This window comes from Crocodylus porosus, unplaced genomic scaffold, assembly GCF_001723895.1.
Source record: "Crocodylus porosus isolate Cpor-Errol unplaced genomic scaffold, CroPor_comp1, whole genome shotgun sequence".
NCBI classification, from domain to species: Eukaryota; Metazoa; Chordata; order Crocodylia; family Crocodylidae; genus Crocodylus; species Crocodylus porosus.
In genome coordinates, this window is record NW_017728886.1 from 213,553,915 (window position 1) to 213,568,419 (window position 14,505).

At 41.2% G+C, this 14,505-nt stretch overlaps 1 protein-coding gene across 8 annotated transcripts in view; it reads right to left on the reverse strand.

Moving 5' to 3' along the window:
- EYA1 (EYA transcriptional coactivator and phosphatase 1) overlaps positions 1-14,505 on the reverse strand; it is a 263,444-nt gene that overhangs the window by 176,385 nt on the left and 72,554 nt on the right. The window contains exon 1 of one of the 8 annotated variants that reach the window (XM_019549166.1): positions 12,492-12,627. The exons of the other annotated variants lie outside the window; for them this stretch is intronic. The gene's annotated coding sequence lies outside the window, so the exon portion shown is untranslated. Of the gene's footprint in view, positions 1-12,491; positions 12,628-14,505 lie in introns of those variants that run through there. 8 annotated transcript variants of the gene reach the window in all.

The window sequence follows — 14,505 nt, forward strand, 5'->3', positions numbered from 1 at the left end:
GAACAGGGCCAGGTGGGCCTTGCTGCTGCGGCTGCTGGGTCCTGCCATTGGCTCCCCCTGGGTTCTACTGCCCCTGGCTCCTGTTATCTTTGACAGGTAGCCAGGGACAAATAAATATTTAATTTTCTAAAGTTTTTAGGGGCCCAATGAGTCAGATAGAATGGCCTGGCAAGTCAGATCCAGACTGTGTGCTGTATTTTGCCCAACCCTGGACTAACTGGTTCCGAGAGGCATGAGTATTTGTAGGCAACAGCCTACTACATTAGTTGCTATGCCATTGCTTCTGAAACCTCATCCCTCTTTGAACCAGTTAGTCTCTAAGGTTCCTTCCCTGCTTTTCACCAAAACAGAACACAAATTTCTGGACTTTTGTGGGGGAAATGGAGCACCTTATCAACACCAGTTTAAAAGGCAGCGCTTGTTTTGGTCAAAGCCAGAAAATACTCAAAAGTGTGTCTTAGTCCTCTTCTACAAGTACAAGTAAGGCAAGATTGAATCTAATGCAAGATCCACACATTCGTGCCACCTGCCATGTTACATGTGCATGGCAGGAGGTGGAACTGTGGGATCACACATTACATCCAATCTCTCCTTATTGCAGGTGTAAGGGTAGCCCACTCCTGATCGCTAGACTGGCAAAAAGCAGGATCCTACAGTTGGAAGCCCCCTTTGCTGAGGGGCCTCCTACCCACCAGGGTCATGCGCAGCTGGGACTGAGAGTCCCACACTTGACAGGGCTCTCAGTTGTGGTTGCATCATATGTGCAGTCCTGACCAAGAGTCATAGAATCATAGAAAATAATGGTTGGAAGTGATTTCAGGAGGTCATGTAGTCCAATCCCCTGCTCAAACCAGGACCATTCCAGCCAAGACTTTGTCTTAAAAACCTCTAAAGCTGGAGCTTCAACAACCTCTCCGGGTAGCCTGTTTCAGTGCTTTACTACTGTCTTCATGAGAAAGATTTTCTTAATATTCAACTGAAACCTCCCTTGCTGCAACCTGAGACCAATGCTCCGTGTTTTGTCATCTGCCACCACTGAGAGCAATCTAGCTCTATCTTCTGTGGAACCAGCCTTCAGGAAGTTGAAAGCTGCTATTAACTCTCCCCTCAGTCTTCTCTTCTCCAGACTAAATAAGCCTTGTTCCCTCAGCCTCACCTTGTAAGTCTTGTTCCCAAATCCCTTAGCCATTTTTGTTGCCCTCAGCTGGACTCTCTCCAATCTGTCCACATCCTTTCTGTAGTGGGGGGCCCAAAACTGGACACAGTACACCAGATCTGGCTTCACTGGGGCCAATTTTAGCAGAACAATTGCTTCATTCGCTCTTTTGACAAAGCTCCTACTAATGCAAGCCAGTATGCTGTTAGCCTTCTTGGCAACAAGGGCATACTGTCGGCACATATTCAGCCTGTTGTCCACTATAACCCCTAGGTCCTTTTCTGTAGAGCTGCTGCTTAGCCAGGTGATCTCCAGCCTGTACCAGTGCATGGGATTCTTCCGTCCTAAGTGCAGGACTTTGCGCTTGTCGTTATTGAACCTCATGATATTTCTTTTGGTCTAATACTCTGCTTTGTCTAGGTCTTTCTGAATCCTAGCCCAACCCTCCAGTGTATCTACTACTCTTCCAGCTTGGTGTCATCCACAAACTTGATGAGGGTGCACTCCATCCCATCTTCCAGGTTGTTGATGAAGATATTGAACAAAATCAGCCCCAGGACTGACCCCTGGGGCAATCCACTTGAAACTGGATGCTGACTAGACATCAAGCCATTGATTACTGCCCCTTGAGCCCAATGATCTGGCCAGTTTTCTATCCTCCTTATGGTCCATTCATCCAACCTATACTTCCTTAGCTTGCTTGCAAGAATGTTGTGGGAGACTATATCAAAAGCCTTGCTAAACTCAGGGTATATAATGTCCACTGCTCTGCCCTTATCCACAGAGCCAGTTATCTCTTCATTGAAGAAAATCACAATGGTCAGGCATGACTTGCCCGTGGTAAATCCATGCTGACTATTTTTAATCACCTTCTTCTCCTCCAAGTGCTTTGAGATAGATTCCTTTAGGATCTGTTCAATGATTTTTCCTGGGACTGAGGTTAGGTTGACTAGTTTGTAGATCCCCATATCCTCCTTTTCCCCTTTCTTAAATATGGCACTATATTTACTCTTTTTCAATCACCTGAGTCCTCTCTGAATCATCATGATTTTCAAAGACAATGAAACTGTCCAATGAGAATGAAACTGTTCATTTTCAAAGACAATGAAACTGGCCAAGGGGGACCAGCAGGCAATGGGAGAGTCCCTGTTCCCCTGAGCACTACTGGGGGTAACAAGGAATAACAGCTATAAGTTGACTGAGAGTAGGTTGACTGAGAGTAGGTTCAGGCTAGACATCAGGAAGCACTACCTCACAGTCAGGGCGGCTAGGGAAGTGGTGCTCGCTCCTACTCTGAAGGTCTTCAAAAGGAGGCCAGACCTAGCCAGGGTCATTTGACCCCAGCATCCTTTCCTGCCCATGGCAGAGGGTCAGACTTGATGATCTGCTCAGGTCCTTTCCGACCCTACCAACTATGAAACTAGGGACAACACGGAGAGGGTCCAGAGGAGGGCCACCCACATGATCAGGGGGCAGCAGGACAGGCCCTATGAGGAGAGGCTAAGGGACCTGAACCTGTTCAGCCTCCACAAGAGAAGGCTGAGGGGGGATCTAGTGGTCATTTACAAACTAGTCAGGGGGGACCAGCAGGCTTTGGGAGTCCCTGTTCCCCTGAGCACTACCAGGAGTGACAAGAAATAATGGTCACAAGCTGGCAGACGGTAGATTCAGGCTAGATATCAGGAGGCGCTACTTCACAGCCAGGGCGGCTAGGATCTAGAACCAACTTCCAAGTGAAATGGTGCTCGCTCCTACCCTGTCTTTAAAAGGAGGCTAGATGAACACCTTGCCAGGGCTGTTTGACTGCAGTAGTCTTTCCTGCCATGGCAGGAGTCAGACTAGATGATCTGCTCAGGTCCTTTCCGACCCTACCAACTATGAAACTACATTCCCTACCAGTTCTTCCCTGTTTGTGAGCAGCACGTCAAGAAGAGCATGGCCACTAGTTGGCCGCTTCAGCACTTGCACCAGGAAGTTGTCCCCAGCACTCTCCAAAAACTTTATGGATTGCCTGAGCACTCTTGTATTGCCCTCCCAGCAGCTGTCAGGGTGACTGAAGTCCCCCATGAGAACCAGGGCTTGTGATCAGGAAACTTCTGCTAGCTGTTTGAAGAAATCCTCAGCCACCACTTTCTCCTGGTCTGGTAGTCTATAGCAAACCTCCAGCACCTTTGTTGCTCTCCCCTCTGATCCTAACCCAGAGACTTTCACAACATGCCTATCTCCAGTTTCACATTGGAGCTCTGAGCAAACATATGGCTCTTTTTTTATAAAGCACAACTTCTCCTCCTCTTCTCCCCTGCCTGTCCTTCCTGAACAGTTTATATACATCCATGACAGTGCTCCAGTCATACAAGCTATCCCATCAAGCCTCTGTTATTCCACTCACATAATAGCTCAGTGACTGTGAAAAGACTTCCAATTCCTCCTCCTTGTTTTCCAGGCTTTGTGGAAACAAGGAAGAGGAACCCCTCAAGTAACTAGCCAATTGCTCTACTTTCTCAGGAAGAATGAGATATCCCTCCTCTGTTCCCCGCTCCTGCTTGCACTTTCTCCAGGTCACCCACTTTCCCACTTACCTCAAGATTTTGGTTTCCATCCCCCAGTGAACCTAATTTTAATCCTATCCCACTAGGTTAGCGAGCCTATCTTCAAAGATGCTCTTCCCTCTCTTTGTCAGGTGGATCCCATGTCTTCCTAGCAATCCTTCTTCTTGGAACAACATCCTGTGGTTGTTCTCATCCATCCCACCACTGATGAGGCTTTTGGTTCCAGCTGCATAACATACCACATGCCATGTGCACAGCCAGGATCAAGAACATCACTCTAGGTCCTGGCTGCATGTGTGGGCCCAGAGCTTTTACACACCTCCAAGCGTTGGGAATTATGGTAGCTGTAATCTCCAGGACTCCACCCCCACACCCATCCTGGGGGATCACAGAAGTCAACCACCCTTTCGCAAAGGAATGCCTGCTATATGTGCAATTTAATGCTCAAGAGTATCCAGCTATAAAGTTAGTACACATTTTTGAGGTCTGATTTTATAGCTGGTTGGAGCTATTTATCATGAGATAAGTACTTCGAACTTGTAGCTGATCTTAAGTTAATTGTGCAATTCACAAGTGAATTGTACAATACCTGTAATATATAGAGGGGACTTTAGATTTTGTTTAAATGTCCCTATCTAGTCAAAGGAACAGGGCATAACTAAGAGAACTACTAGTAAGTCTGTAAGGTTAAGGCCACCTTAAGAAGTCATAATTTTAAGAAAGAAGCCATCCACCACAAGTAACAGGCTTTTTTTCTGAATTAATTATGCCTTGATCTGAAAATTAAATGGTACTAACAACTTTGTTGTAGAGCCTTCATCAGGAGCAAACAAGATAAGGATCTCAGAAAAAGAAAAGCATGATTCCCAAGAGTTTTATAAAAACCATTAAGAAACAGGATAGGTAGACCTAATTTGATGAAGATGGTCTGAAAAGGAAATAAAGGATATCCTCTAAAGCAAATTTAGATGGACTTTAGGATCTAAAATTTCATTGTTAACATAAATATTTGAGTTGAAAGTCTGCTGGAGAAGACAGGAAGTCAAAATCATGGCCAGAGGTGGAAAATTAAGTAAGCAATTTCAAAAATTCTAGCTGAACCCAGGAAGCAAAAGTGAAATTATAAAAGATCCTTTGTGAAGGAAAGGAAAATTCAGTCATAGACAAAAATCAGCAATGACTAGTTCCCTTGCTCTTAACCTTCTGTTTGATCACTTTGAAAACAGGTAGAAAGGACATAAGATAGAAATAAGGAAAAGGGCTGTGTCCTGCTCATCTGACTGATGCAGAAAGTTGTAAGAACACCAAAGAGCAAAGATCCACTGACCTCTGCAAGAACCTTGCATGATTAATGTAAATAACAGACTATTCCAATTATAAGTGACACAGAAAACCAGAAAAACCCTCTGCAGCCAACAGAGCATGCTGAATACCCATTGGCTATGAAAAAGTAAAATTAACATTTTAGTTTACCCTGAACTGAACATTTATACAAACTCAACTTCTCTGTTGACTCAGACTGAGGACTTAATGGTGCAGAAAAATAGAATGTGGCCCCATTCTCTATCAGGAAAAGGGAAAACAAACAGATCTGTAGGATATAAAAAAACAAGCTAACAAATTGCAGCCAATATCTCTAGAATCTACAGAAAGAGGGAAATCAGGGCCTTTAACTTTAGAAAAACAAGAAAGACTAAATCAAGAGATTAAATACAACCCATTTTGTCAAGTAACTATCTGAACAACTAAACGATTTCAGTAACAAATGCGTGTTGTATTGTAGTATATGTGCAAAAATACTAGTTTTTTATATACAAGTCCTTACGGTCTGCCATTTCAGAGGACAAGTACCTTAGTAGGCTATTAAATAGCAGATATTAAAAGCTCAGAAAGAAAGATTGCAATTTACCTTTGTCAATAATTCACCAATTAAACTGTCCCCAAGTAGATCTTGATATGATGCATTATGCTTTCCATAAGATGGGTTGACGTGACAGATTCTAACGGTTTATATAATAACAATGATTCATGAACTATGGAAAAAATAAAGGTCTTGATGCCTACACTGTGCTCAGGCATAGCAGAGAGGGGCAGCAGCCACAAGGCCCCCAAGTTGGCTTCCTGTTCCTTGGCTGCAGAACTTAATCAGCAGGGAAGCTATGTCAGCTACTATCAAGGGCATAATTTAGCAAGGTAATAGGTGCAGGGCAGTTTGGCTCCACCACACCCTATTCCTCCAAATCCCTCTTAAATCACGCTAGTCAGATCAGCAGTTAGAGAAAGTGTTAGCTCTAGCAGCATTAGCTCAGTGTAGTTTTCTTCTGTGTGCCAGGATTTTGCAGACCAAAGCCAGGTCTATATGGTCTAAATGGTAAATTTACTTAGCCTGGTAGCTCTGCTGCTGCGTACAGACTGCCTCCTAAACAGAAAACTGCATAACTGTGTTCTCACAGTGCTTTCGGCAGACTTATTAACACTGATGAATGATGGTGCCAGTTGGTCTGCCAGTGCTACCTAGAAAAGAGCTACACTGCTTCCACTTTAGGAGGCAGCCCACACCAAAGACTGCAACTTGCCTGATGATGAAATTACACTTTGTGTAGACATGGCCCAGATGCCTTGCTACTTTAAGACACTATGTAAGCAGTGCAAAGTGAATTTGGTAGTTTGGAAAATCCAGTTTTAAAGGCAGAGAAATATGAAACAGAGTCAAGATCGCTAGCCTCACTTCTGAATCAGCTTGGTTAAACCCTAATCACTATAGTCCAAAGACTGGATCGATCACTTCAATGCTCCACAGAGGTGGTTAGCCATGTTTGTCTTAAGTCACACAGAAAGTAGAGCAAGTTGGCAGTCTTTTTCAATACTCCAGTATTATTTCTATTTCAGTGCAGCTCCACTGTAAAACTGCAGTTCAACAGAAACAAATATTTCCTCTGTTTGGATGGAAACATACCACACTTAAACTAAGAGTGATATGCTTTAGAATCCAAGACATTATAGTGATTAACACTTTATATATATCCTATATAAGCTTAAATTACTGTTAACATCATTGGTATGAGATCAGTAAGAATACTATTCATCATGCTTATTTTATAGATTTAGAATATGAGACACAGTGGGTGCATCTACACATATGCTTTACTGTGGAGTAGGCCAATTAGCTCCACACTAAAGCATCACCACCTACACGTGCACTGGTATTAGGGTGCAGTAAACTAATTAACTCTACTGTAGGATAGCACTGTCAGGGGTAGTATGCTTGGGGACAATACTATCCTATAAGGGAGTACTTTACTGCACCAAAATGCATGCGTAGACAGTGACGGGAACGTAAATTACTCCCAGTCAGCCCAGTGAGCCAGAGCCTGCTCTGCCCCAGCTTAAATTGCTGCAGTCCCAGGAACACATGCAGAAGTTGTGCCTGAGAGCAACTGAGTCCAGCTTGAACTTCTCTGGAATTTACTGTGTTGCATTAACTGAACATGTAGATGCACCCAGTATTTATGTCTGCATAGACACCCTCAAACCTAGGTGTGCTACTAACAAAATAAATCCTATACCATCTTCCTGCTCACCAAACTGGAAATTAGGCAGATTAGATGATTTGGAAGCAGGCCCCCAAAAGATCTGAATGCCTTCCTCAACTCTGCTTTCTGATCCCTGTAAGACAGAGAGTTCTCGGCACACTCTGAGCCATTTATTTTGCCTAACCACCAGCCTCCAGTGCACCCAAACAGGAACAAGGAGTGCAGGTTTATTTTGTCAGCACCAGAACAGTGGTTGGGAGAGAGGCTGGTAAACATATTTAGTGAGCTTTGCAGTAGAGCCAGAATTAGAAATTCAGAGTTGTTTTCATAGAAACAGATCACCTAAAGCAGCACTGAATCTTCCAAACAGCACATCAAAATAGATAGTGAGTTGCAATGAAAATCTTAAACCCCCAGATTTGATTTGATTTGTATTTACAGTGATATAGTATAAATGCATAAATGTGGTAGTATTCCTTTTGGCTGAAAAGTCAGACATGTATCACCAAAAAGAATAAACACAATAGAAAAGATAAAACTGTAGTGCTGCAAACTACAAAAATGTTTTCCTTTGTATCAAGTACATTTTGTAACACTTAATCACTCGCTAAAATAATGCCTCGTTCATATTAAGAGCACAAATGAGTCACTTATTTAATACCAGTGCTACTAATTATTCAAAAAGGATCAAAAGAAGTATGAGAGCATACCAATATTTAAACTGAATACCAATACTGAAACCAGTAGCACAGAGGCACAGCCAGGGGCCTGAGGTGCATGGGCAGGGGAGACTTCTGGTTACCACACAAGGGGCACATTTACTTGAGACACTTAACTGGGGAGTTGCCTTGTTAGCTCTGCAGTAAAATTTCACCATCTATACAAGCAGTGCTATTAGGCTGGAGTGACCTAATTAACTCTGCCATAGAATAGTACTGTTCTACAGCATGCTGCTGTAATGCACATGTAGACAGTGACTAAAGCTGGCTAGGGCAAAAGGGTACTACAGCACAGGGCTGCCTGCTGGCTAGCCCTTTACTGTAGCCCCAGCCAGCCCTTCCACAGTACATCGAGTCAGGCAGGAGCAGCCCTGGGCTGGCAGGGTGACCCCCCCCAGGCCTCCTGCCAGCCAGCAATGCACCACTCCATCTCAATGTGCTGCAGTCCCAGGTGCACGTGTAAATGCTGTGCCCGGAAGCAATAAACTCCAGCATGAACTGCGCCAGAGTTTATTGCATCAAATTAATTTCATGTGTAGATGCACCTAACAGTGACCACACTGCTGCTGGCAGTAACCCCTTTCTTCTCCTCAAGTCAGCACTTGGGGCAGTTGCCCTATTTGCCCACCCTAGTTATACCACTGACAAACATAAAGCATAAAGACTTCTTGAAAAAGACATATGCTGTTCTTGTCCTCTGTCCTCATAGATGGTCCAGTTACCTCTAGTTGAAAAGAAGGCTTCCCATTAAAGTTTACAAAGAACATCTGTTTTCCATTTGAGGTGCATTCAACTGTTCATTAAAAAGTGTCCTCCCTGGTCATTTTAGATTTTTTTTTCTGTTTCACAATGGCTTATCTTTCTATGGCTACTCCATCATGTTACTTTAAAATATCACAGTCATTATAGCATTTTCTTTGAAAAACGCCAGGAAAAACTTGAAAGAAAATTAACAATTTTTTTTATCCAATTTCTGAACCAAGTGTAGGAACAGTCTCTGCAGTTCACCTTTTCCATACTTCCTAGGGGTGTTTATTCATGCAGGCTTCACTTAACCTGAATACTAATAAATTTAAAGAAGTGAAACAAGAGGCCATCATACTGTCTGCAGGGAGGCCTACGAAAACTCTAAGCTCGATTGTGAGTTATTAGTATTAGCACCTTTGGTGGCAGTATTTGGTTACTTTCCACAGCAAGCCAGATCAGGTCAGAACAGATGAGTAAGAAACTAATATCACTACGGGTTCTCTCTGAATACATGATTTATCCTTCAGTGTCAAACTTACACTCTACAACTGGTCTCTTTAGATTTGAATTGTAATGCTTTGCAAAGATACTAAGAGGGAAATTTATTTTACAAAGAACAAATAAGTGAAATTCAACTTGTACCTTCTTTAAATACATGAAATTATTTAATGGTTATGGATTTGTTGTGGGAAGGGGGCAGCAGTTTTTCATTATATAAAAATATCTGTGTAATGGTGTAACCAATCGTGGTTCAAACAAAATGTTAAAGATTAAAGGCTGAAAGGTGCTGAGCATTTTGGCTCTGGTCCAGACAAGCACTTAAAACACATGCTTAGGTTTAAGCTGAAGTCAACTGAACTACCCGTGCTTAAAATGAAGCACATGCGTAAATCCTTGGCAGGATCAGGACCAGTGTACCTAGCTTCCAAAACTCATACCAGGCAAGCCTGATACAAAGAGCCAGCCAGGACTTCATCCTTGTTTTTTCCATTGATACAGAAAATTTGAGGATTGTATTTTCAATGCAGTAGCAGAAAAGGTATCCATGAAAATAGCTTTGCTGTCAGCCACTATGGCAGGGACCAGAAGCACGCTGAGTGCCACTGTACATGCAAGCACACTGTTTGCTTAATCCTTTTCATGCAGGGGCAGGTAATTATTTTGGGTGGAGGGCCACTTACTGAGTTTTGGCAAGCCATCAAGGGCCACATGGCAGGCAGCCAGGGGCAGATAAATAGGAATTTTCTAAATTTTTAGGAGCCTCGTGTGCCAGATAGAATGGCCTGGTGGGCTGCATTCTGCCTACCTCTGTTTTAGTGTGCATGCTGATGCATGGGCTGCCTGAATTAGTCATACTTCTCTGTGTACTGTCCTAGGGGCATCAGACTACTGGCTTGCATCAGACTACTGGCATACTGGTATGCAGCCTGCAGAGCCATTTCCTCTGACTCACAGGTTCCAAGTGGGCCCAGGAATTTGGGTGGGATGAGTGAGAGGAGGTGTCTCCCTCAGAATTTGAGGCTACAGAGCTCCAATATGGGGACAGCTTTTGGTAGCAAGACAACTGACTGGCGAAACAGCGCCATTTGTCCTCCTGTCACTCCTGCTGCTGCTGGGTTTGGATCTGGCCTGCAAAGAGGCCCACAGTCTGGATCTAACCCACAAGATGCCCCACAGTCCAGATCTGGGCTGAGGGCAACAGTGATACCCCTATACTAACAAAAAGGCAGGCAAGCACAGAAGGGGTGACCCAGGGTAATATGCTGGTAAGAGGAAACCATTTTTAGATGCATGGCTGGGAGGAAGTGGGGAGAAGAGAATCTTTTCCAGTTTTCCCACAACTCCCTGACTTTGGTCTCTCTCTTGAATACTCAGGCCTTTCTGACCTTACATTTCTATAAAACCACAACAAAGTCACAGGAGTTGAGCTGAGCTGTCAAAGATAAGTCTATAATTTCATCCTTCTTTACTTTCAGCAACCCTCACATACCCTTAAAAATGAAGACCTATATTCACTGAATGCCTCCCTAGGAACTATATACACTTATGCCTCCCTAGGAACTGTTATTTGTAATAATTTACTTCTGTTCACAGCAATCTGAGTTTCATTGTTAAATTAAGTAAATAATAATATGCAATCCTTAGGTCAGTGTTCTTAAGTTTCAAGGAAGACAATAGATGTTGTAGATACTGAGCACCTCACAGGATTGGGCCTTGCACAAATACTTAGAAATATTATCATCCTTCCCCCTCAAAAATATCTCCCTACAGATTCATTATGGAATGGAACCTAACTGCTAAAAATGCTTATTTAGACGCACTTTTAAACAAACAGCGTGGCAATTTATTTTAGAATTAGTCCTTGAAAGGCAAATATCTTATACATTTTGCCATAAGCCAAATATTTAATTTCTGATTTATATGTGTTCCATTAATAATATGCCGCTTCACTACCTAAACAGCACCATTTACTACAAACAGAAGAATAATTTGTTTATCCACATAATCAGCAGAGAGGCAGCACACAATAAAAGAAAGCATTCTAGTTTTAAAATGAATAAAAATTGATTGTGTCCCTATAAAAACTAAATTGGCAGAGTGTTAATTGCATTTCACATAAACATCTGTAGCAGTCGGTGACTCGTTACTGTGCTGTAATGCAATACAGGACACTTAGGAATAAATGCATCCTCCAGATGAGTTCATAGAGATTTTCTAAAAGCGCCTGATGAGATTGTAAAAATCTGATTAGTCAGAACTGCTAATGACACTTAAAACAAAGGGAAATCTTTAAATAAAATTATTTTGCTCTCCTTCTCTCTTGACAAATTATATGCAAATTAGCCTTGATTGAAAAATGTCTGCCTTGAAGGTAAATTCATACTAATGAAGAAAAGGTCATCAGACTTCAAGAAGAATATCTGCTTATGAAAATCCAGGGGTTCTTTTAAATTTCATAGATGTTATTCTTCTTGCATACAACAGCTTGCTAGAGTGAGCAAATGCACGTATCGTTATTATTTTTTTTTGGCCTAGTAGTACAGAGGAGGCACTAGGCACTGGACACACACAAAAAAAAAAAAGCTGTAGTATCTTGCCCTAAAAAAGCTTATAACCAAAAAGGCAGTACCCTGAAGATATAAGTGCCCATGTTGGAGTATATGCTGCAAGCAGACCTAGTGACTTCAACCAGGTATCTGTCAAAGTTTAAGTGTATACATATACAAGATTGGGGCCTAAGGCAACATTTAAAGGGCAAGAAAGAGGAATACAATAAAAATATATAAATCTACGTGCATCTTCCCCTCAAGAAGTTAAAACTTACAGTTATAATCAACAGATTTTTTTCGTAAAAGCAAGCAATAAAAAAACAAAAAGAGTTTGATTAAATTACAAGTTCAAATGATTAGGAACAAACAGCACAAACTTTCTAAGCCTTTAAAATGCAGATAGCAGAATCGGGAGGAACTTTTTTCTTAGTTGCTCAGCTCTCAGGTTTGTATGCTTTGAATATGTATTTCAAACATATTCTTGTATTCTAGGGAATTGCTCATGTCATTTTATAAGGTGAAATTCTGTACTCACAATCTGAATGAGCACCCTTGGTTAAACAGAAAGCCAGAGCTATCTGCAGAGAGATGCTGGGGCCACTGGCTTCCATCTCTGCCTAACTGTTACAGTGTCTCTTCTATGGATTGTGCTGGTTGCATCCTCTATAAAGACCTTCATAAAAAGGTGCTAACCCCAAGAGAAGGGACTTTCCAGAAACTAGCTAAAGCAGTATTACCGTTTCTCATTGAGTTGTTTTCTGGCTATTAATGGGATGATACAGGCGAAGACAGAAAGTACTGAAGCTCTCAAAAGTAATAAAGCCTTGCTCCTGATATATCAACTGTTATCTTCTGTTAAATTGTTAATTTGAAAGCATACTAGAAGATATGAAGATGTCTGTTTACTTCAGTCACCCCATGACTTTTACACATTTATCCCAAAGAAGGACAGTGAATTTTGTCACATAACCTTTGTTTAAAAAAGACCTACTCATTTCAGATGTGCAACAGAGAAATAATAATTTCCCCTTTCTCCAAAATCAGTGAATTGAGAATCCTTTTCACTTGAATACACCTCCCAGTCACTATCCACATGACAAAATTTTCCTATATCCATGTGTCGATGGGTACATTGCATCCTTTGCCACAAAGCAATAAATCCGTCCAAAAGTTTATGCAGTTTGACCATCTGTCAATTTTGGATACAATGACAAAAACCAAAACACTGTCCCTGTATGAAAACTTGAAGTTAGAAATATTTTAAGCTTCAAACTTTTCTTTCAATATATATAGAGAGAAAATAACTCTGTACTTCTTTGGGGGAGGAGGTTGTTTGTTTTGCTTTGCTTTGCTTGCTTGTTATTCCTCCCAAAGGAAACAGGAAAAAAAAGATTGTTGTTTCTCAGCATACACTTAGTTTGGAATATAATACTTTGATCTAATACACAGAAGTATTTCCAAATTTCAACACTTACAGAAATGAAAATAAATAATGCCATTCTAAAGAATTAAAAGGTTTTTCTAGTTTTATTGATAATAGATCATTCCTTTTCAGTGAAAACTGGTTCTACATACAAAACGTGAAATAATCGTCTGAGATGATTTCCTGTATCAGGTCTGATACAAATCCTGGTTTGGGGGCATTATTAAATTAAATTGCCTGTTCCAGCCTATTAGTCAGTAATGTAGATAACCTTTAAAGAAAAATATGAATTCAGAAGGTATGTTGGTCTCTATGGGGAGCACCGTTCATGGGATTTATTTTAGGTCTATAATTTTAGTTTCTCGGAGTTATGTCATTTATTTGGGGTAAAAGCACAATTGAACATTTTCAGAAAAAATTCTGTAAACTGACCAACCGAGTGCTTCCATATATGCTTGTTCACAATCTACCAGGGTTTAGTGTGTACCAAAAGTACAGATGATTTCTAAGGATATTCACAATGTCTTCTTTACTAATTGGGTTGTCAAGTGTAGTTGTTTTTTCACTCATTTATAATGGGATCTTTTACATAAATGGTATTACTGTTTTTGGTTTTGTTCATTTTATATGTACACAGCATTTCATTTAAGAGGTGAAATTAATTGTTTCTCAGTTGTATTTAACTGAATCATCATCATTTCCTATGGCGGGAATATTTTTAACATATCTTTTCCGAATATCCATGCCAGCAAGTTTCCATGTTGTCAAACTATTCATAACCTAACTTTTTAGCTTTAAATAAAAAGTGTTCAGGCTGAATAACCTTTTATAAAGAATTCATTTTTACAGAGTGTTAGTTCAGCTGCAATTTCTTCTAAATGACTGAATACATATTACTCTTATAACTAAGACCATGCCTTCTAGTTCTCATGTATTCTGTCATTTCCTTTTCAAAGCCCATACGTAGGATATATACTAATTGCGATTATGAGAGAGACAGAGAGAGTGTGCACATGCTAGATTATCTAGATGCTTGCTGCTTCTTGGCAGAAATTCTAGGCAGGTCCTTTCAACCCCAGGCCTCTGACCTCTGTAGTCTCTCTGTAAGAGCCACTTCTCATCAGCAATTACCAGCAGCTACTTTCTTCCTTCCTCAAGAATGCCGCTATTATGCTTCCAAAAGCCCTGTCTTCGGTTCCAGGTTTGCTGAGCTTTTGTTTTTCATGTATGTTTACAAACTGGGATCCCCATCTTTGCCAAACCAGTCCATTCACAATAAGAGGTCAGAAATTGAATAACTAATTAAATATGCCTTATTATGCCTGAAT